Source organism: Choloepus didactylus, chromosome 3, assembly GCF_015220235.1.
Source record: "Choloepus didactylus isolate mChoDid1 chromosome 3, mChoDid1.pri, whole genome shotgun sequence".
NCBI lineage: Eukaryota > Metazoa > Chordata > Mammalia > Pilosa > Megalonychidae > Choloepus > Choloepus didactylus.
The window spans coordinates 181808789-181833826 of NC_051309.1; the positions used below are offsets into that span (position 1 = coordinate 181808789).

At 34.8% G+C, this 25038-nt stretch overlaps 1 protein-coding gene and 1 pseudogene across 3 annotated transcripts in view; one reads left to right on the top strand and one right to left on the bottom strand.

Moving 5' to 3' along the window:
- The window catches only part of SPOCK3 (SPARC (osteonectin), cwcv and kazal like domains proteoglycan 3), a 505924-nt gene that overhangs the window by 408057 nt on the left and 72829 nt on the right, over window positions 1-25038 (bottom strand). The window lies entirely within an intron of this gene.
- LOC119529101 lies at window positions 2753-3535 on the top strand (annotated as a pseudogene).

The window sequence follows — 25038 nt, forward strand, 5'->3', positions numbered from 1 at the left end:
TCTTACTCCCTTGTTATGGTCTCTTTGAAATGTTCTTTTATTGTATGTTTGTTTTCTTTTTAACTTTTTTTTTCATACAGTTGATTTAAAAAAGAAGGGAAAGTTAAAAAAAAAAAAAAAAAAAAAGAAAAACAAGGAAAAAAAAAAGATGTAGTGCCCCTTTGAGGAACCTGTGGAGAATGCAGGGGTATTCGCCTACCCCACCTCCATGGTTGCTAACATGACCACAGACATAGGGGACTGGTGGTTTGATGAGTTGAGCCCTCTACCATAAGTTTTACCCTTAGGAAGACAGTTGCTGCAAAGGAGAGGCTAGGCCTCCCTATATTTGTGCCTAAGAGTCTCCTCCTGAATGCCTCTTTGTTGCTCAGATGTGGCCCTCTCTCTCTGGCTAAGCCAACTTGAAAGGTGAAATCACTGCCCTCCCCCCTACGTGGGATCAGACACCCAGGGGAGTGAATCTCCCTGGCAACGTGGAATATGACTCCCGGGGAGGAATGTAGACCCGGCATCATGGGACGGAGAACATCTCCTTGACCAAAAGGGGGATGTGAAAGGAAATGAAATAAGCTTCAGTGGCAGAGAGATTCCAAAACGAGCCGAGAGGTCACTCTGGTGGGCACTCTTATGCACACTTTAGACAACCCTTTTTAGGTTCTAAAGAATTGGGGTAGCTGGTGGTGGATACCTGAAACTATCAAACTACAACCCAGAACCCATGAATCTCGAAGACAGTTGTATAAACATGTAGCTTATGAGGGGTGACAATGGGATTGGGAAAGCCATAAGGACCACACTCCACTTTGTCTAGTTTATGGATGGATGTGTAGAAAAATAGGGGAAGGAAACAAACAGACATAGGTACCCAGTGTTCTTTTTTACTTCAATTGCTCTTTTTCACTCTAATTATTATTCTTGTTATTTTTGTGTGTGTGCTAATGAAGGTGTCAGGGATTGATTTAGGTGATGAATGTACAACTATGTAATGGTACTGTAAACAATCGAAAGTACGATTTGCTTTGTATGACTGCGTGGTATGTGAATATATCTCAATAAAATGATGATAAAAAAAGATATAGTCAAATACAGGTTAGCATTTTCCTGGATTATCACAATATTCGATTTATACAGATTTGAAGTTAATATAAGATTTTTCTGTGTACAGGATGATGTTGTACAAGGAGGTACAGTATCTGGCACCTAATAGGTGTTTTTTGTTTTGTTTTGTTTTGTTTTGTTTTGTTTTGTTTTGTTTTAAGTGTGTGTTGCTCTGCTGAATGATAAAGGGACATTCTCCTGACAGCTAGATCTCCTTGCAAGCAGTTAGGTGTATTTTGCCATGGGCTGGGTCTTGTTTTGATTGATCTCTTGGAGCTTGCCCTTGCCTTTGCACATAGAACCTGTTTGCACAAGACTATAAAGAATCTGAGCAAATAAAACTTACTGTTTGGCAAACCATGAAAAAAAAAAAAATAAAATAAAATAAAATAAAATGCACCATAACAAGTGCTCATAAATGTTAACTGCTTTTGCTTTTATTAATATTAGTTGTCAATTCATGCCTTTTATTATTAATTACATAAATGTAAAGCTTAACATCACATGAGCCCAAGATGTTTTTTAAGGCTGAAACCCTTTGTCATTCCAGGTTAAGATAAACATTGAACATATTAATCTAACTGTGTTCCCCAAACCCCACTATCACTACAGTAAATAGATTTTTTTCAAGTTGTAAATCCCAAAACTTGGAAAAACAGTAGAGCAGAAAACAGTGACAAAAACTTAGAATCTAAGAAGCAGGTGGATGGAGGCATATCTGAAGCCCATACTGGGGAAGCTAAGAGCCAAACTGATTTTGAATGCATATTCTTTAACAGCCCAGTAATTAGCAGCACATCTGGAATTTAGAGTGAAGGGGTCACTAAAATAAAGAAGAGTAGACTACATCTATTTGAGAACAATTAGTTCTCCAGATCACTGGCCCTCACCACTCTAGAATGTATGGAGATTTATTTACCTAAGAGGATTAAACAAAGGGTCAGCGAGCGGGAGTGGGGGAGAGACATCAGACACCGGTGAGAGAGTGGATACAAGGACAAAACCAGAGCTAAGGGACCATATAAGAGTATTGAATCCTGAAGACAGAGACTTGCTGGACTCTTTCTCAACTAGGCTCGGGTAACTTAGCAACCAGACCTCACCCTCCAGGCAGGAGACTGAAGTACACTTTGGGGACTGTGATCATATCAGGAGGGAAGACTTAAGATACCGATACTCAAAAGTCCTCCCAAAATGGCTCACCCACATCAAGCTACAAAAGAGTTCGAAGAAGACAAGCCAAGACCGCTTGATTTAAACATTGGATTTGGGATAAACTTCTCACTGTCTGAGATACCACTTTGCTTCTTTTGCTTTTTAGTCCTAGGGAATTGGGGTGGGGGCAGTAATTGGAGGAAACAGACACTACAGGGAAAAGGAAACTTTACAAAAAAAAATGTATTGCTGATATCTTCAACAAGATCTGAAAAGATTTCAACCATGAAAACACTTATCTAAGGTACCTTTATAAAACTAAAACAACATATCAAAAAATAAAAAGAAAATCAGACCAAGTGCCTGAGAGGTAAGGCTGAACTTGTCCAAAGCTCAACCCTGCAAGATGGCCACTCAGAAAAGGAGCTGGTCCTCTGCAAATCTCTGAACCCTGTCAGGTTCCAATGACTAAGACTGACCAGGTGGCCGCGGCCGCTGCATGACGGGGCACAGCAGGACTTCTAACGCCAGAACCAGCGAGTCGTGCCATTGCGGAGCAGGTCCTTGCCCCGCTAGTTCCCGCCCTGGTCTTGGAGCTTTGTCTGACACAGCCGGCGGGGCACTCTGCAGCAACCTTCCTTCTTCAGCTCTTTGTCTTCCCCCTCACTCAGTTTGCCTGAGCGTGAAAGGAAAATGCCCGGGGGTGCCACAAGACCCTCTGCTCCTGCCCATCCCAAGTGCCACCGCTGCCACGGACCTCATCATCTCCTCCCTCTTCTGCCTCTTCGGCATGAAGCAGATGTGTATTTTGATGCTTGGATTGGATGCTACTGGCAAAATTGAAATTCACCATATATCTGTATATTCACCATTCTGTATAAACTGAAGTCAGGAGAGAGAGTCACCATCATTCCTACCATTGGTTTTAATGTGGAAACAGTAGAATATTTGTGCATTTGTTTCACACTTTGGCCTCTCTGGAGGCATTACTTCCAAGCTTCCCAGGGTCTTATTTTGTGGTAGATAGCTATGATGGTGAAAGAATGCAAGAAGGAGCAGAAGAGCTGCCGAAAATGCTTCAGCAAGATGAATTGCCAGATGCAGTGTTGCTGCTTTTTGCAAACAGAATTTGCCAAATGCTATGGCCATCAGTAAAATGACAGGTAAATTAGATCTTCAGTCCCTTCATATCAGAACATGGTATGTCCAAGCCACTTGTGCTACACAAGGAACTGGTCTGTAGGGACTTGACTAGCTATCAAATTAGCTTTCAAAATGTTAAATGAAACTGGATTATTTCACCAAGGACATGTGTGATAGAATTGGTCTAGACTTGTTACAACAAAATTCGTTTGCATCTTGGTTATTAAACAGTATCTGAGACTTGTATGGGCAGAATATTATGCATCTAAAACTTATTTTGTTGTACCAAATTATTGTTCAACAAATGCAGTGTTGCTATTTAGCAATATGCTTGGTTTTAAAGAAATTCTCCTTAACTTGGAAAAAAGTCCTTTTTAAATTTTACTTCCCTTAAGCCTAAATGTCTGGACAGAGAAATTTCTGACACCTTTAAATATATTTTGAATGTTTTTTGAACCCACAACAAATAACGTTTTAAAGTAACCCCTTGCTACTTTACTGATACATTTATCATTCCTGGGACAGTCTACAGATTTAAAAACATAGCATTCTATTCATATTTATTCCTCTGCCTTGCCAAAAAGGTTTTCTAATACTGCTTATGCCAGTTAGGGAAATGCTCTAAAACGTTACTCAGATCTCTTGCACTGAGGAACATTTTTTCTCTCCCATTATTGACTTCTGGCTTCCGTCAATCAAATTTACCTTGATGTGGTTTGGAACTGATAGATATTAGTTCTGTGCTGGTTGCAAAAAATTCATATTGAGATTGTTTTTAATACTCAGCAGATTGTCAACCTTTATATTATATCTTTTTTAAGTTGCCCATTGTTTGTGGTATCAGCTTGACTCTTTGCCCAGTATATGAGAGTTCTGATGTTTTTGTTGTTTATTGGTGGGCATATTTTCATTAAAGGTTTTTTGGCAAACTCATCAAACTCAATGAATAAGCTTCTATGTAACCCATTTGGAAATATTCCTAATAAAATGATAAAATATATTAAAAAAGACCAGACTGAACACCACATTTTACTTCCAGGGTCTTAGAATATTCTTAAGCTGATGGCCACAGGGAGCAAAATCTGCCTTCTAGTGTGCTCATCAAATTCCTTATCCAGTGTTTTCTTCGGCTACCAGCCACCGTATATTAAAATTATAATGGCTGCTTATAGAGTACATTGTGGTGTTTAGACACCCATGCTTAGATACCACCTTTGTAGTCAGGGCATAGACTGAAAGGTAAAGGTTAACTTAGGTCAGTTATTTAATACTGAACACCTTCAGGTGATGTTAGAGGAGTTAGCCTCCTTCAAAGTTTGAAGAAAACTGAACAACTATGAGGTCTGATACCAGCCCTACCTCCAAACCCCACATACCAAAATGCCAATGTTGCAAATCCTGCAGCTTAAATGCAATGTTGTATAGCCATAATAAAAGGTCTTGGACCTCAGTCTCCTGATTTTACTAGGAGATGGCCAAATGCCCACCTCCCACCAAAAACGCTGAATTGACTAAAGATTTTCCCACATTATCAGGATCCCTCTCTCAAATCCAAAGTCCAGTCAAGTCTTAGAATGTAGTGAACAATGGAGAGTCCCAAACTTCCTACTGATCCTGTCACTGTGTTTTCCACAATGATAGCTGCTCAACCAGGTCTGTTATGGGTGCTGCCTGGCAATCTGCCTTTGGTTGCATAGTACAGGTGGAAGATAAAGTCAATGCAATCTCTCAGAAATGGAATAAAAAGTAAAAGAGATAGAAAATGGGAAAGAAAAGATAGGAAAATTCAATTACTTGTCCAGAAGTCCAACATCTGCATAAAAGTGCAAGAAAAATTGAACTGATAGCAGAGGGTAGGCAATCATCCAAGAAATAATCTAACTGAAGTTAGATAATCTAACCAAAGTTCCCCATAACTGAAGTTCGTTAGTGTCCAAATTAAAAAGGCCTACCTGGAATCCAGAACAACAGATTGAAACATACCCACAGTAAAGCAAAGTGTTTTGTAAATAAAAACAAAGGAAAAGTCTAAAAAAATTTCAGAAAGAAAAAATTCTTCTTATTTGCAAAGTATAAAAATAAAAATGGCTTTGGCTTCCTCAACATCAACACTGGAAGCAAGATGACAATAAAGCAATGCCTTCAATTCTCTCAATGAAAATTATTTCCAATCTAGAATTTTTTACCCAGCCAAATTATCAATGAAGTATGGGAATAAATAAAATATTTTCAGACATTCAAAGTTTCAAAAATATAGCTTTCAATACACTGTTTCTCAGGAAGCTACTGGAAGATGTCCTCCAGCAATACAAGCAAATGATAGACAGTCAAGAGATACAGAAAACTGGATATCTAATCAGGAGAGAAGACAAGGATATTTCCAAAATGGTAGTGAAGTGTAATGCTGGACTAGTGACAATGTACCAGGCCTAATACAGTGGGGCAGTAAGGCTCAATCAGGCATGCAATTGCCATGTTTTTAATCTGACAAAACTAATGGAAGCTGTTCTTTCCCTTAAGAAGTAAGTAAATAAAAAAAAGAGAAAGATATGAGAAAAAGGGAAGCCACCAATGGAAAAAAGTAAATGAATTCCAATGTACTCCAAAAAGAATGCCCAAAGATCACAGCTGTGCAACAGCAACACTGATAGAATGGGCAAGGTTGTGTTTAGTAGGGGTATTTCCAAGAAAATAATGGAACTGATAGTGTGATGGTTAGTTCATTTGTCAGCTTGCCCAAGTGATGGTGCCCAGTTGTCTGGTCAAGCAAACACTGATTTATCTGTTGCTGTGAGGACATTTCGTAGACTTAAATCATCAGTACATTGATTGGCTCTATGGGTGATTGAGTCTACAGTTGGCTAAGGAGAGTGTCTTCCACAATGAGAGATGTTTAATCTAATCAGTTAAAGGCTTTTAAGGGGAAGGTAATGACGTCAGCAGTCTGAAGAGAGAACTTTTGACTCTACTTCAGCCAGCCAGCTTCTCCTGGGGAATTCATCAAAAACATTCTTTAAGTGCCAGCTTGCAGGCTGCCCTACAGAATTTGGACTCATGTATCCCCACGGTTGTATGAGACACTTTTATAAAATTTCATACTATTTGCAGATATCTTCTGTTGGTTCTGTTTCCCTAGAGAACACTAGATTATCTTATGTGATTGATGTTGCTGCAAATTGTATTGGAATGGGGGTGGGGCAATAAATACCTTTGTATTATTAACAATAAATAGAAAGGAAACTAAGCAAATGAAATGAATTGTCTAATTATTAATTTTAAGAGGAAAGGTAAGGATGAAAATGTGATCACAGTACACAATAATGCTCAGATATGAATAATAGGAGCAAGGCATAATAATGTCAACTTTTTTAATTTAATAAAAATTGTGATTACATATATTGGAGGATAGGCAAAGCAACAGGTCAGACTATGTAAAACAACCAAATCCTCACTAGTGATAATAGAAAATATATAAAAAACTTATAAATTAATAGTTAGCAGTGTATATACTTCATTTAGAAATATATAGATAGGTAAAAGTCAGAATAATGGTTTAAAAAATGACAGATACATCTGGGGAGAATTTAAAGGGTAAGAGATTATTATTATTTTGTTATATACCTTCAGCACTATTTCATTCTTTAAAACCATGTTTACATTTTACTTTGATAAAATTTGATACAGAAAAACAAAAAGAGAAATCATTTCTGTCCATCTCTCCCAAATTTTCTAGAGGTACAGACAGATAAACTGAGTGAAGTGCCAAATATACTTTTATCCTTCAATCACTCCAGTGCAAATACATGTATATAACTTGCTTGGTGAAAAGATTAGAGATTATGGACTCAGAGAGATATTTGAATCTCCTTTTCCAAACTGCTGATTTTTCATCCTCTTCCTAGTGTGATTATGTCATTTATTAGGAATCAAATGATAGCAAAATTAAGCCCTTAGAACATTTCAGACAAATGATAAGTAGCCTTGTATTTTTAGTACTCTCCCATTATTGAGATGGGATAGTGTGATGGTTAGTGCAGGCAATAGGAAAGAGAACAGACATTATTCTTCATAGATTCAAAGATACCTTTCATTTCTCTAAATTATGATGTATCTAATAATTGTTTGTATCTTACCATGGCCAGCTGCCCTTTTTCTTAGTTTATCATCCCTGAAATTGGGCTTATTTATAATAGATGGCATCTTAGATACAATGAAATATGATAATTAAAAATCCTAAGTTGAAAACATTTGTTTTCATACTGGAACATACCTGTATCTCAGACACCTCCTGCCCTGGTGCCTAAAATGGCAAAACATTTTCAATGTCAAATACACTGAATACCCCAAAGAAACCTTTAGCATATGTGTTTAATTTCTTTCTACAAGGTATTGAATCAACGAACTAATAAATATGAGCAAGGGTAGAGAAGTGACAAGTGAAAGTTAATGTGGGTTTTGACAGAAGGGAAAGACTTGCTGATGGTTCAAAGTCATTACAGACACTTATCCAATAATTAAATCATTAATATCTATGAACACCTGTTATGTTCTTGGCACTGTGGTTGGCACTTGGATACAACTGAGTCAGACTTATACCTGCCCCTTAGAATATATTTGCTACTACTTGCTTCACGATTTTACCTGTTTTTAGCTGTCCTCTCTCAGTGAGGTCTACAACAGCTTCAATTTAGAAGCCTACAGAACAATCATTAAGTCTATTGTTATTACTTTTTTCTATTAATAAGCTGCACTTTAGTGCACCCTAACAACTACACTTGTGCTTTGGGAATCAGCTACTGGACTAGACTAAAATATCCTTTATATTACAATGTACAGTCTATTATCCAAACATAAGATAATACGTTTCATAAAAGTATGCACTAACATGCTCATAAAACTTTAAATGCTGAAAGTCCACTGAAAAAATATAACTACAGGATATTGTTCACATTTCATTCATTCACCCATTTTGCAAATATTTATTCAGGGTCTACTTTTGGCCAGGCAATGCCCTAGGCTGGGCTTAGCAAGACAGTCATTAGATATGAAAGTAGGGGAAAGACAAATTAATAAATAATGAATTTCAGATGTGATAGGTGATAAAGGATATGAAAACAAATAAAGTAAGGAAGGGAGATAAGGAGAGACTGAGAGGTTATAAATTAAAACAGGGTAGTCAGGAAAGGTCTCATTTACAAAACATGAGGGACAGACCCACACAGGTATCTAAGGAAAAGAACCTTACGCAAAGGGAAAAACAAGTACAAGGGTCCTGATATACAATCAATGCTTGGCATATTTGAGAAACAAGAAACTGGAGCAGAAAGTGTGAAGTGGAGATTGAAAAGAGAAGTCAGAGAGTTCATCAAAAGCTAGAGAGTAAAGGGCATTATAGGGCATAATGAGGTCTCTCAGCAAGACAGAGAGCCATTAGAGTATTTTGAACACAGCATGTAGGAGCTAATTTAAAAGGATCATGCAAGCTGCTGTTGAGTAAAGACTGCATGACAATAAATTGGAAAGTATTTAAATAGTGCAGGAGATAGATGATAGTTCCTTCAGGTTGGCCATGGCAGATTTATGGAGAATTTGAGGATTTCTGGCTATATTTGAAGGAGCAGCCAACAGGATTTATTTGTGGATAGAATGTGTAGTATTAAAGAGGAGTCAAAGATGAGGAGAGATTTTGTTTTGCATGAGCAACTCAAAGAATGGGATTGCCATTTACTGACATGGAGAAAACTGTGGGAGAAGTAGATTGGTAGGATACGAAAAGAATGTTTCTACATTGCACATGTTAATTACAAGATGCCTATTAGATAACCAAATGACCATATCATTAGACAATTGCATACATGAGACTTGTTAGAAGATCTGAATATATAATATGGGAAACATATAGATGTTTTATAACATTTAGGACCAGATAAAATCACCAAAGAAATGGGTGAAGAAAGAAGAGTGGTCAGGACTGAGATATGTGTCTCCCAGTGTTTAAAGGCCAAGAATAGGAAGCAACCAGGAAAGAAGGCTGAAGGTGGTGCCAGTGAGGTATTGGGAAAAAAGAGTGTGGTTTTCTGGAAGTCAAGTGAAGAAGGTATACCTAGGTCTTAAGATCAACTGAAAAATGCTGCAGATCACTACATTGAGGTCTAAGAAATGACTACTGGATTGTGCAACCTGTAGATCACTGGTGATTTTGAAAATATCATTATTCTGAAGCAGTGTTTCTCAACTTGTCATGGTGTCCTCCAGGGGACATTTGGCAAAATCTGGAGACTTATTTAATTTTATTTTTTTTGGAGACTTTTTTGATTGTCACTACTTAGAAGAGGGATTGCTACAGCATGATGGGTGCAGGCCAAGGATGCTACTAAACATCCTAAAATGCACAGGACAGGCCCCCCACAATAAAGAAAATGTCAATAATGATAAGAATGAGAAAGTCTTCTCTAAAGGGATCTTTTATAATTACCTGATCCTTCAGAAACAGAATAATTCTAATAGTTTACAAATAAGGGAGTCTTTTAAGTATTTTCACACTACCTCATTAATTGACTTTAACCAAGCAAGTTAAGATAATATTCTACTACACTTACTTGTTTATTAATCATTAAAATGAGGGATATAGGCTAGATAATCATCTCTATAAAAGTAAATCATTGTCTGACTTCAGAATTCTGCAATACTGCATGCCCCTAAGATCCCTATAAATATAAAACCAGTATAAGTCTTACATATGAACATGTAAACCAATAGCCTCTAGGGACTTTTGTTTTTATTTCAGATTTTAAAATCATTTAGTAAATTGCATTTTCCTTTGAATATAGTGTCTCCCTTGAAAACAAAGTGCTGAATAAATTAAATTGCATTAAGTTGTTTATGCATATGAAAAATGATATGCAAGACAAAGTGAACCAGATGAAAATCTTTGTTCTAGAAACCAAAAAAGTATGTGGAATATCACTCTAAGAAACACAGGACATTTAAAATAATAATTATAATATGCTACACAACAGTTCCAAATGAATGTTTTGTTTCATTTTGAGAATGTATTAATTCAATTTGAATAATTCTTCTGAGTATCTCTCTTACATTAAAATTATACATTTGGGTACATCTCTTTACTTCAGATTACTAAGTATTTAAATTTCATATAGAAAATTAAATAAAAAAGAACTAGAAGCAAGATTACAGTGAAAGCAATAGCTGCTTTGGTCTAGAGGATATTTGAAGACTTTACCACATTTACAATTGCATGTTATTCAGTTCTTGAATGGTCTTTAAAGTGTTCAATCTTCTTTTCAGCAACTGTTTATTCTCTACTACCATCAAATTTTTTACTAAATACTGAGGAAACAACGGAAAATAAGTTAGGCATGATCCTTGACATACTCAGTCTATGTATTTTTTTGCTTTTTTGTCCTAAGCCATTGCTGCTTGCTATAGAGAAGGATGCTTCTGGCTAAAATTATTCAGTTGCATGTGAAAAAAATTAAAAGATTTCTTTAATATCTTCATAAGCAGAACACCTGTCAAAAGAAGCATGCTAATGAGGTACTATAAACCTGAGGCTCTTGGGCTTCAATTGTTTTGAAGGAAGTGTAGAATCTTATATTCATTAACATTGTTCATCAATGCATAATATCAGTTCCTTATATATACACTAATGTTTTCAAATCAAATCCAAATATTAAGTATCTATTAGTAGACCTTACTTGTATCATGGCACAGCTCGTATTGCTTGCTGTTCTTTCATTTGCATTTCAGATGAAATTATATGTGTCAGGATTTGTGTAAACTGCTAACTAAAAAAATATTATTGTGAAAATATTAAGCTCCTTAATGATAGGAACCTTTAAACATTCTTAGATATATATAGTGGCTAAAATCTTAAGTTCAGGAATCAGAAAGCCCTGACTTTAAATCTGAGCTCTGACACTTTTTGACTTTAGGCAGGTTATTTAACTTCTCTAACATTCAGGTATTTTATATTTAAATAAATGCTATGAGGATTAAATGGGATGATACGGGTAAAGCATTTATAGACAATAACTGCTCAATAAAACATTCACTGAATTGTTCTCTTAACACATTGCCAATTTGACCTCCCAAAGAGGCACCTAATAAAGTAGATATTCTATAAATGTTAAAAGAAATACATGCACAGAATGAAGGTTTTTGTACTGTTTTCCTATACCCTGAGATATGGATTCTTGAATTTGGCAATAGGGAGAGGATTAAAATTTTTTAGAGAGAAGTTTCCGAAGACTGGTTAGTTTGCAGATATTAAGAAGCCAATGGATAAGTGACATAAAAAAATGTACATGAGAGTACAGTCCACATATTAGAGGAGATTGGCAAGAAAAATTAAGGGAATAGATGGTATTTAGATGACAAAAAAAAGGAACGTTTAGAGATTTTCAAAGAAACCACAGAAAAGGTAGAGAAAGGAAAGACTGAAATTGGAAGTAATTTTTTTAACCAAGAAGTTAGGATTTAAGGGATGATTATAATTACTGAATGATTATATAAATATTCCTTTTTACTTTCTGGTATATTGGAGTAGACAGAAGCAAATACCTGAAATCTCTGAACTGTAATCCAGCTCCCTTGATTTATAATGATTTATAGCCTTTATCTTGTAACCTTGTGATTGTAAAAACCTTGTGACTGATCCTCACTTGTACCCATTTTTTCCAGTTTTTCAACTCTAGAGTATTATGATCACTAAAGACAGCCCCTAATGTTTATTAATGAAGAGTCTTGAGTCAGCCCAGAACCAACTCACCCCAATTCCAAGGTTATCAGAGAGCAGCAAACCACCTTTGACGAAGCTTTGAAAATAGGTGGATAAATACAGCAGGAAAGTAGAAAACCATACACTTTGGGGAAGGGATAAATTAGTATAGCCTTATGCCTGTAAGGAGTGGTGACAGTTAATGTTGTTGAAGTAAAGATAGTATGTTTGGTCCAAAAATTAACAGAGAGACCTTCAGGAGGTGAGCTGGTTGTATCAGAATAGAAGTGTTAACTTAGGGTTCACAGAGGTGGCATTTTCCCAAGAGTAGTTTTGATGATGGACAGTCAGTACTTGTGGTTGATAACTGGTACATTCATTGTGTCAAAAGAAGAGAAAGAAAAAACAAAAAAAGACACTATGAGTTCAAGTAATCCAGAAAGTCATCAGCACAGATGCCCTAACTCTTGAGGGAGAGAAGTGTGTTATTTAATTTAAAAGTGTTTACAATCAGAGTAAATAATCAAGAAGTCCGATTGACTCATTTTACCTTTTCCATGGAGAGAGCTGAAGATAAAACTGTACCTGTTTGAGCCCATCATCTGGTGAAGCTTTATCTGCTAGGCTAGAGTGCTATGGTTGTTCTCAAACTGTGCTAGACATTGGAATCTCAGGTCTTGGGTTTAGGTACCCTTGGTTTGGGTTTGGTTTGGGTTCTGTTGTCAGGCTTTCCATTTGGTTTTACTTCATGTCTCCTTCCAGCTCTCTAACTCTCTGTCTCTCTCTCAAACGCATAGGGTTTGGGAATCTATGAGTCTCTCTATGCCGAGTTCAGCCTGGGACACATGGCAAGCGGTCGGTCAGTCCTCTCGCAACTTTTCTACCCATTTTGTTGCCTGTTTTCAGTTCCACACACCTGTCTGGAACCTCGGCTCACTGGTGGGGATCCTGCTAAGGTCAGCACAGAATCCAAATGGCTGAACTGAAAGGACTGGGGGCCCAAGAGACATTTTGTCTGTCTGCAACGTAACAGTCTTCCTGCTCTAAATCTCCCACTCCTCCTTCTGCTAAAACTCCTGCTTCTTATATATACTGGCACTATGGACCCGTGACTTTCTGTTCATGGATGAATCTGTCTTCGTGGTGACCACTTTGAGAAACTTTATAGTAACAAAATCTTGCACATGAGAGATTCCTTAAAAGGAAGGGGGGGGGGTGATCCAGGGTTTGTTCTTGTAGGTTGTTAGAGGACAATCTGCATCCTCAGTAGTTTCACTTAAAGTTTCATTAGAAAAAGAAAAGGCCAAAAAATAGAAGAAATGGACAGAACTCCAAATCAAACCTATAGCTCTCCCAACTTCCTGTATCTGACCCTTCCCCCATAGGTGTCCTAACTGGTTTCTCTTGACATCCTCAGGGAAAATGATCCAGTCCAGACTCCTTTAAAGATTAAGGCTTGTGTGGAAACTGGATGCCTGCTAGAGCAGAATTTAAACCTTGGTCCAGAACTGAATTAAGAGCTATAGTTAATGGCTTCCCCAAATAAGACCAGCAAGTATTCACAGAAGAATTTAGAATTCTTTTGGGTACACATAATCCAGAGCCACGTGATCAGTATCAGCTTGTACACATGTTGGTCAAAGCCGCAGATGGTAAAAGAAGCCGGTTGGACTAACCCAGGAAGGGACGTACACAATTCCTCTTTCCACAATAAATTTGAGAGCCAAATATGCCTGAGAATTAGGGCAAAGTTTCTGTAAGATTACACATTGGGGCAAAGACAAACTTAAAAGTCTCTTTCACAAATTACAATGGGAAAGCTTTAGCCCTCATATTGTTGTTGAACCGAGTTTGCTGCCTGATGCACATAAAAGCCTATCTATGACACCAGGGTTTCAAAGAGAGAAAGAGCTTTATTACTGCACACTGTGTAAGGAAACAAGAGGGAAAAAGCCTCAGATCCATCTCCCAAGTCAGGGTTTTTATGGTATTTAGACAAAGGGAGGTAGAGACAGAGACACTGACAAATACTGATTGATCCATTGATTATGGTTAATTGGAAGTGTGTACACACAGGTGTGAAGACCAGTAAGAGCTGGGGTAAGCATTAGGTTACAGTTTACAGCACTGTAAATCATTCAATTAACATATGAGTAAGCACAGGTCTAAGAAGTTCTTCGAAGCACTGGAGTGTTAGGTTACAGTTTACTGCAGTTTTATAAAACATAAGATTAGAAGTAAGGGAATGGTATTAAACTAAAATTACATTTACTATTGAAATCTTGGAGTCAATAGTTATGATCTAAGGGAAACAGATGCTTTCCCAAGAACCCACTGAAGGGGTACCAAAGGGAAATGGGCTAATTGATGACAGCAGAGGTTACAGTTAAAATATTAAATAAATAACCTCAACTTGCTCTGAGGCAGGATAGAACAGGGCATCAAGGCTGTGGTCCCTGGTCTTCTATTCAGCTTCAAAAGAGTTAACACAAACCTGAAAAGCTTCAACTGTGGACTTCATGGAGCCAAAATTTCCCCTAGAAGCTCTGAAGACTCCCAAAACCCATTATCCCATTTCTTAAAGGCAATATATAGCCTAATTAAGATTTTCAAGGACATTATTTTATATGTGGACACAAGACATTCAAAGCACTACCTATAAATTGGGTTAGTTCCTGTTATACAGCTTATGTTCTTCCCCAGATGGCAATTTACAATAAGCTTCAAAAGGGAAAATGAGAAACATGAAGGCTTTTATGACCTCTTCCCTTACTGTAAGAGACTAGACTAGACCAGCCTAGAGATGGCTCTAAATGGATCACGGAAAAACCCACAACACAGGCTAACCTCATGGGGTGTTCTCTTCTTGGTATTGTTCCCCTTGTCACTGGGGCAGGTTTCTCCTTTGTTGGATAATACACTATAAGATAATAGACGGCATTAGAAAAGGCAGCTTTAGAATTAGATAAATCTATCTCCCATCTAGGGCAGGCCATCAGCTCACTAGCTGATGAAGTATTACAAACTTTGCAATATGACTACAAAATTGATTCACATTAGACTATATTCTGGCTTCTCAAGGAGGTGTGTGTGCTAGCAGGGACTCAGTGATGAGTATTCGTAAATGACAGTCAAGAGGATGATTACCAAATGTAATGGCAGCAGAAACGATAAAAGGTAGGAATGTTACAGGAGACTATGGCCAATGCTGACATTTTACACATATAAAATGAACCATGGAGAACTTTCTCAACTGATTGGATATAAAGAGTATAACTAGTCAAGATGGTTGAGTAAAATCATTAAAGGCACATTTCCCAAACACTTCAGTAACAGACAGCTGATAAATCTGTGATAGTTGTCTTACTTGGACATTTGAAAATCATCTTACAATGAACTAAACTGAAATTCAAACTCCTTTAATAATTTCAGTGCACTTAAATTTAAATAGAATATAATTATGAACAATTGTTGACAGCCGAAAGCAGAATTTCCCATTTTGAGAGGATAAATTCTCTTTAAAAGATGTAGGGAAAGTTTCAACATAACACTGAAATGAAGCATCACTAGCTTCCATAATTGTATAGTAACTATTCTAATATCTACCTTAATATATTGACCAGGGCATCTTATGAAAATATGCTTTTCAAAATGTGTTCTGAATATATTGAGGCAGAAAGTGAATTTTCTGCTAAAGGTAGAAAATTTTATTGTTTAACATTTCTCTAACATAAAGTAAGTCAACTTATCTATTTGGATGCATTACAACTATTCTAAGCAAAAAAAAAAAAAATCTACCATCTAACATTTATTGATTAACAATTGTATTAGGCACTATGCTAAGCTCTTTAAATTTATTTAATTTTACTGTCAGTGTATTTGATCATATTCTCTTAATAACACCATGAGATAGATATTATTATCTCCATTCTATAGCTGATAGAAACTGTGGTTTAGGTAAGTTAATTTGTGTAAGGCTACTAACTTGCAGAGTGGCCAGGCTTAGATTGAATTTCAGGTCACCTGTCTGACTTCTCAGCCAAGGCTCTGTGCATTATATAAGGCTGTTTTTTTCTACTCAAGAATTTAACAATCACTCTTTAAAAAAAGTAAAAAAAAGGTAATACATGTGGTGTCCATGTCCATATGGAAGTAATCAGGGCAACTGTTGGTGACATACACATTCCTGCTTAGGAAACTGTTACAATATATAGATCATAGAGGATTGTTTTATAACATCTGCTGTTCATGCAGCATTTAAAGTTAAATTCAGATTATTTAAAATTAAATAAAATTAAAAATTCTGCTCCATAGCTGTATTAGCCACATTTTCAGTGCTCAATAACTACCCGTGGCTAGGAACTACTATACCGGACAGCACATATAAAGAATATTTTTATCATCAAAGAAAGTTTTATGGGGCAGCACAATTGCATTAAGAAAGTTAGATTCAGGGAATGTAGTGTGATCTTTGACTTTGTAACTTTAAATTTTGGCAATATTTTCACTAATACATTTGATGACTAATATAGAAGAGTTAGTATAGTACTAACATTCAGATAATGCCTAGTATCAAAACATAAAGTAGAGCTTTTTTTTTTGAAAGTCATCAACTAATAAACACAATTGTATTACTCAGCATTGTTCTGATTCCAGGTGTCAGTAACCAACTAAAATCAATTTATGTAGAAAAACAATAGGATTATGGCTTGGTTTCAGGAAAAAAACAAACAAAACACCCTAGAATCAAGGCTTTAAACACTATCAGAACTCTGTCTCTCCATCTCTGCTTTCTCAACATTCCTGTCTCATTCTCATTTTGCCCCAAGTCCCCTCCTCCACCACAGACACCTCTGAAATTTTAATCCCTAGTCCACAAAATATGGCAGAGAGAGGTCAAACTTTATATATTATCACATAAGCCAAAAGGGACTCTTAACTTGGGTCCATGGACCTCCAAGTGATGAGGGCTAAATATTGAATGGCAAAATAATTGCATATGTATTTTTACTAACCTATGACTGAAATTTATCATTTCTCCCATTATGAATATAGGCAACAAACCACCATATTATTAGCACTACAATCATACGTATTTTCATATCACATTATAATTGTTCCAGACATCTCAAAATAGCAGCTGTCTCTATGACTACTTTATAATTATAATTATCAGACCTAATGTCAACTGTTTTCTTGTTAAAAAAAGTCACAGATTTTGTTTTTCTTCTATATTTTAACCCATTTCAATAAAACTGGTTTCCTTTATAATCCCACATATTTTATTGCATGCATTTAAAAGCATTATTCTGAGAAGAGAACCACTGACTTCACCAACATGATCCTTATCAAACACATACACAACTTTTAAGAACAACTGCAATGAAAAATGCACTAAAATTATGTTATTTGTGGCCTCAACTCCAGAATTCCCAGGAAAAGAACTGAATGGCCTTTGTATAGGTATAGGTATAGGCATGCTATAAACACACAGAGGCCCCATCAGAAACTATAAGCATAGAGTGAATATATGAGGCAGCTACAAGAAAAATGGGACATTTTTCCAATAAGAGATAGGGGAAAAGAAAAATAATAGGTGTCTGCTATGCTAAAAAATTATTTGAGCTCTCAGTTTCAATGTAACAAATATAGACTTAAATTACCACATAAAAAGAAACAAATTACTTCAATAGACGTGGGGGGTGGGTGTTGAGACATATGTTCACCATATTTAGTAGAAGCCAGCCCTGACCTCTTCGAAAATTCTCCCAACCTATGATTACTTGCGATTCAACAATAAATGAAAATTTTTATCACTTCTGTGATCCTTCCAATGAATTAATCTTCATGTTACTAAACTACTACTGGTTTTGAGGTAAGTTTTTATTGAGGTCATTTTTATTGGAGTGAATTTTTGGGAAATATAAGCCCTGCAGAACAGCAACTTCAAAAAGTGATCACATGAACAATTACATGAATTTACAAGCATCTAGCACATTAACAACAATAGAGCTTTCCAATCTCTCTATTCAGTATGAAATTATACTAATAGTTTACCAAGAAATTATTTGAAAAAGATACCTTTATTACATCATCCATCCAAATAAGTACCTATTGTTCTCATAACAGGAAGTTACACAGTGTTTGTTAATATTATGTAATTTACCTCAAGATTTTGTCATATATCTTTTAAATGCAGGAAATAGAACAAAAATTTTCCAAATGTTTTAAGTGAAATTATAACAAAAGATTTAAAAGAAAAAAAAAAATAGTAGAACATGCATATGATATATTTTAAAATGCTGTGTAAAGCAACTCAAAATCTATCATTTTAAACTCATTAAAGCCAGAAACTTTTAGAATACACTTTCAATTCACTTGAATTTTAAAACTTTCAAAGAGTATATTTAAAAATCACTGGGCAGGGAGTAGAAAGTGGGAACATTACTGTTAACAAGCAAATACTGAAAGGCAGTGAGAAAGCTATTTAATTCAATATTTGAAATACACACAGCAATCCTGTCTAGTAGAAATATTATATGAGCCACTACACAATTTTATATTCTCTAGTAGCCAGATATAAAAAATAAAACAAAAAGAGGTAAAATGAATTCTAATAATAAATTTTATTCAACACAATACACTCAAAGAAAAATTTTGACTTGTAATCAATGCAAAAATTATTAATGAGATATTTTACATTCTAATTTTTTTCATACTAAGTCATCAGAATTTGTTATTTTACATTGACAGCACATCCCAGTTTGGATCAGCCATCGTATTGGACAATGCACGTTTGAGGATACGGTTAGTGGGAATCGTGATGCACATTCAGATGATTCTGCCCCCTGTTTCTGAGCTCAACCCACTCAAGCAAAATTAGAAACACAGAACACTTTTTTAAAAAATCTCTCATTTATACTGCCATAAGATAAGAAATTCTGCAAATATGCATACACATGCACACATTCACTCCCTCTGCACCATGAACAGATGCTTACAGGATGAGTAATATTAATGGTTCAGCATTTTAGTGCTCATTACATAGTTCAGGACTGTGAAAAGATGAGCAACAGAAACATGATAGAGAAAAACTATGAGACAGAAAAGAGTTTTCTTTTAATTATAAATTATGTAAAATATAGAATTTACTTAAAACTATAACATAATGAAAGTAAAGAACTGGAAAATGAGAAATCGTAAATCACTAATGTCTGCATAATTTCCATATTTCATTCTAAAAACAAACTCTTAGAAATATGCCCTAAAGCATGGCCAACTCTGCTGATACCACTTTAAGCATTTACAGCACCCAGAGCTTCCAATTCAAAAGATTTAAAGAGCTTAAACTTGAAGCACAGACTTAAATGATCATAACTCTTCCACAATTTAAGGATGAAAATTACAGGGCAAGATTTAGGGAAGGAGAATATAATTACTTGAACTGGAATTTGACCAAATACTGATTTTCCACTCAAAGGGCCGACAGGGTGTTCTGTAATTTTTAACAAATAGCATGCTACTGTATCTTAATCTGAGATGCTGGGAGTAAAAGCATATCACTGGCATAAAAAATTCATAAAAATTTATCACAGGTTTTTCTGAGGAGAGTTAGAGGTGGTACAGGGAATATAATTTTCAGAACAACTCCTTCAAAATGTTTGTGTTTTTTCCCAAGTTCTGCTTTAATAACTGATGAAAAAAAATATGGATCAAGAGTGATAGAGGCAGACAATAGGGAAAAAAATCAAAATCACAAATCTGAGCTAGTTGGTATGTCTTTGAGAACAGCCAGTTCCACAAAGACTAAGGTTGACTACACAAGGTTGATAAAGGTAAGTCTTAAAGATTTTTTAAAATAAATTGAATTCACACAAAGCAAAAAAATGAAATAAATTAAAACTTGAGAACAGGTTTTAAAAAATATCCTTGACCAACAATATAGTCATAAAATTCTAAACTTGGAATAGTTCCCATGGCATAATCAGGAGAAAAAAAAAATTGGGGGGATATTTCTGGCATTAAAAAAGATATTTAGGTAATGTGAAATATTGTATCTCTCCTCCTGGAAATTTGCCAACTACTTTCACATAGTGAAGGTCTTCAAAAACCCCACAATAAATAAATATTTAATAGGTGTTCTTTGCACACCTTTTTTTCTATAAAATTTCAGTAAATATGATAGTGTTCTAGAGTTCTGCAAAAGCACACTTCTGAAAATGCTCCCCTAGTATAACTATTATTTCTATGAAAAAGAAAAAAAATTAGAGGTTTTTTTTTCCATGATATTACACCAAATTCACAGAAATCTACAATTCTTTTCATGGAAGTAAAGATTTTGAAATAAGCCACATGCAAGTCACTGTGTGCTTTTATTTTGATACATAATAATCCAAAAGTCTCCTTCCTGTTCTTTACAATTTTCATTTTAAAATTGCAAAGATTTTGGAGTTTTGGAAACTTAAGTTGAAAATCACTATATCTTTACTTCCTAATATTAACATAACTATTTAAGGCTGAAAATATACTGGTTAAAGACAGAGAAAGATACAAAGAATACACCAAAAATAAATATAGGAACAAAAGGAAAAAGCACTCAGTTGTAGCTTTTTATCATATTCTTTTAATACTACCATAAAATGAGTCTTTTTTTAATTCTGTTATGTGTGTGTGTGTGTTTTTTTAATATAGCAGTAGAGGATACACAATACTCTTTGGAGACAGGTCACAGAAATATATAGCTGTAATCATGTCAACACCATCAAGAATGGTCTCTGTTGTGATTCTAAACGCATTTGTTTGAAAATAGTTTTTACATAATTGGAAAAGACATTAAAACAAAATATCAAGCATTACCAACAAATGTGAACGAATTCACACGTAAGTAAGAAATGCAGTGAGTGCCATTATCAATTTGTCAGCAACAATCCATCACCTATTTTATTTTTATTCTGACATATGGTGACACAGGGGATCACTCTCCTTACCAGATCACTATTCTATCTTGAACTACATAAATAACCTTTGAGAGTTTGTAAGCTATAAAACAACTCTCAAGTGATTTTCTTTCAGAATGACATGTGTAATAGTTATTAACAGAAGCCTAAGAATATTACACTTTCACATAGTTTGATTCCAATAAGTCCCTTTTCCGTGAAACAGTTGAGGAGAAACAAAATGGATAACAAATGGATTTATTTTCCGTATCTTTATGGTAGATATCTTATTTTTTTTTTAAATAAAGAATGTAGTTGAGGTAAAAGATCATCAGATTATTTTTATTTTATTTATTGTCTATTTGTTTTTACCCCTAGAAGAAACTCCCCAAGGCAAAATATCCACTGATGCAAACTGGAAGAAAGATCATTTTACGAGAAAAGTGTTAATGCAAACATGGATATAGACAAAATAAAAAGCAATTGTGTGAGCTGAGCTTGAGTATTAAAACAGAAACTCCCAGGAAGATATTTGCTAACAAAAACATGGGAACTAGGATGAATAGAGGTTAAAATCAGCCATCAACCTTTTAGTTTGAATGCTAGCTCTTGAATAAGCTGAGGTAAGTTATTTAACTTAATGGAACTTTTGTATTCTCATTTGAAAATTAATGCCTATATCACATGATTGTTGTGAGTTTCAAAAGCAGTAGTTTCTGTTACACTCTTGTTTAACCTAGTGTGCAGCCCATGATTATTAAAATAATTATTATAGGATGGTCATTATTTTGAGCACTAGCCAGGTATAATCTCATTTAAAACTTTACCCTCCAAGTCTATACTGTCCATAACTGTAGTCACTAGCCCCAAATGGCTATTTAAATTTAAATTATTAAAATTAAAAATTAGTTTCTCAGTCACACTAGCCCCAATTCAAGTGCTAAAGAGTCACATGTCTAGTGACTACCATGTTCGATACAGTAGATTACACAACATTTCCATCACCACAGAAAAGTTGATTGAACAGCTCTTCACTGAGATACATATTATTACACATTCCCACTTAATAAAGAGGAATCAGAGTAACAGAAAGATGAAGTAACTTGCCCAAGGACATGTGCTAGTACTCAGGGCTGGAGCAATCTGATTCCATTACACAATTCGGTCTCCTACATCATGGAAAATGTTCAATAAATGTCGACTGTATTTACTGTCAATTTTTTCTCATAAGGTTTTAAATGCGGGGGTAACATTTTAAATCAAATATAAAATATGTAAAATATTCTTATAATAATCATGTTGCATCAAGCTCTCAAGAGAATATATGCAAAATTTTAATTAAAAAATCAAACTGTGGGAAGTGATCGATAGCATCTGCTGTGCCACTAATAATCTATTTTTATTATTTAAGTGGTTATATTTTTATTTATAATTATTAAATAAAATGTGCATATATTATTTAGATTTTTCCATATTATGTTACATTTCATAGTAAACAACAATAATTTAAATTTATATTAAAATACTTACAATTTTTCTTCTGTTTTTTATTATATTTTCCTTTAAATACAGTTTTTATACTAGTTGAGCTGAACTCTGAAATAAAAAGGTAAGATTTTTTTTTTGCAAACCTAAATTTAAGGGAATCGCATCATATGAAATATGAGAACATATCATTACATGAACATGTCCCATATACCATACTTCTTGATCACCGTTTTAGCTGATAATCACTCAAGTGAACAATTTATGAAAGTCAAGTCAGTATGATCCAGAAAGAATTCTGACCTTAAATCTGAAAGTAAACTAGGTCTTTAGAAAAAGATACAATGTTTTTGCATGATGCAACTCTTATCTACTAGAGTCTATAGGAAAAAAAAGTACTCATCTTATAAAAATTACACATGTGAAGAAATCGTAGGGTCTTGGAACAAAAAAAAAATAAGATCCTAGAATTTGAGATTAAAATTTCCAGGCCACCTTTCTTCAGAAAATCAAATCCTTGAGTAAAAGAACTATGCAGAGTCACATCCAAACTAGAACTGCCCAATGATCCATTTGAGACAAGAATGAGCAACATGATACACTGTAATACTAAACTAATTTTATCCCCAAACAACTGATTCATTTTTGCATCATTAAGAACAAATAACACTCCTACCAATAGAATATTTCAGCATATTCACATACATACAAAAATTATGTTTTACAAGTAGTATATTTATAGCTCTGTAAAATTTAAAATTTTTAACTTATTCAAAGTCTGTATATATGGGTTTGAAAAAATATGTAAAAATATGTGAATCCAAGGAATTGGTGGTTCAAATAGTACTTATCAGGAACACAAATTCTAAACAAGAAACATGGTAAAAGCTAGCATTACTACTATGTTCAATTTGATTAAATTCCTAGAAATTAGATGCATAAATTAAATCTATAAAATGAATAAGTAAGCTACATAGTATCTATTTTAAGATTATATGTAAATACCAATTAAAAAGATATTCTAATTGAGTACATTATGTCAGGGAGGTTTGAGAAGCACAAAAAAATTATAGATCCTAAAATATGCACATAATAGAGGTATCAGAGATTCAAGCAAAATCAAAACAAATGTCAATGGGTAGAGATTATATTATGTTGACAGAACTTATGTCAGCTATAAGGAGTAAGGTCTATTTGGGATGGGTAAGGAAAAACTCCATTTATAGAGATTCACAGCGCAGAGGGAAATGGAGGAGGGTTAAGTTTTCTGTTTCTATTTTCATCCAAAAATTGGCATCATTAGAATAACCAATCAAAAGGAAACAGTAAAAAATATGAGTTGCTGGCATAGTGTTTAAATACCATCTTAGCAATGCAGCAATGAACTCGAAAATAGAAGGCAAATTACTATTCAACACATACTACCACAGACAACAGAGAACAACTTAACCCACATTCAATCAGGATTCTATGGAGAAAGTTTAAAACATATTTTACAAAATCCAAATGGCTATTTTCTTTGCTTTTGTAGAGAATTAGAAAATGTATGCATGGACACAAATAAAACATTTTGGTTGAATGTCTTCTTTTAAAATAAGAAGTTAATATCTATTAAATTCTAGGAAATTAAAACAGTAATTGAGGGTTCAAAAGAATCCAATAGACAGGGTTCTTTTCAACTGTACCTCAGAGCTGTACCATTATTCTTAGTTCCTGAATTGTTTGAAACCCTACAACTCTCCCTCTTTGTACTGCATTAAAAGGTAAACTGATCTGTCAGTGACACTGGTATGCAATCCATCTCTCAAGAGCAGGAAAACACTGAATTTCTTACTAGGCTGTCAAGAGTTCATTTTCTCTTACTGTCAGAGTTTTCTCTATTGTTATATTCTGGTTATAAAAGCACCTGTAAGTCTTTTCAGCAATTAATTTCCTGGGGACTAGTTAATAGTGTACTGTCAGACAGCTAATATTTCTGACAATGGAAGGTAAATGGACTGTTGAAATGTAGCCCACCAATCATTTATTTCATTCGTCAGCAGTAGAATAGCACTTTACATATTCCTTTTGAAAACTGTTAAAAATGTATGCATGGGATTTTGAAAAATGGAAACGGTTTTTAAAATACCAAGGAACTCTTATTTTATAATGTTCCATAGTGAAATAAACAAACCTATTCTGATTACTCCCCAATGATTGCAATCACAAGAAACAGACTGAATCTTTTAATAATGAATTATACTTATAATAGATTCCCATATCCTAAATATTTTTGAAGAACCAGAACAAAAAACAAGTATCAGTATATTTCCAAGAATTTATAGAACAGTTACAAGTCAAATGCCCTTACACAACAACTTATTTCATTTTGTTTCATTCCATTTCATTTCATTTACAGGCATACCTCAGAGATGTTATGGGTTCAGTTCCAAACCACCGCAGTAAAGCAAATATCACAAGAAGCAAGTCACATGTTTTTTT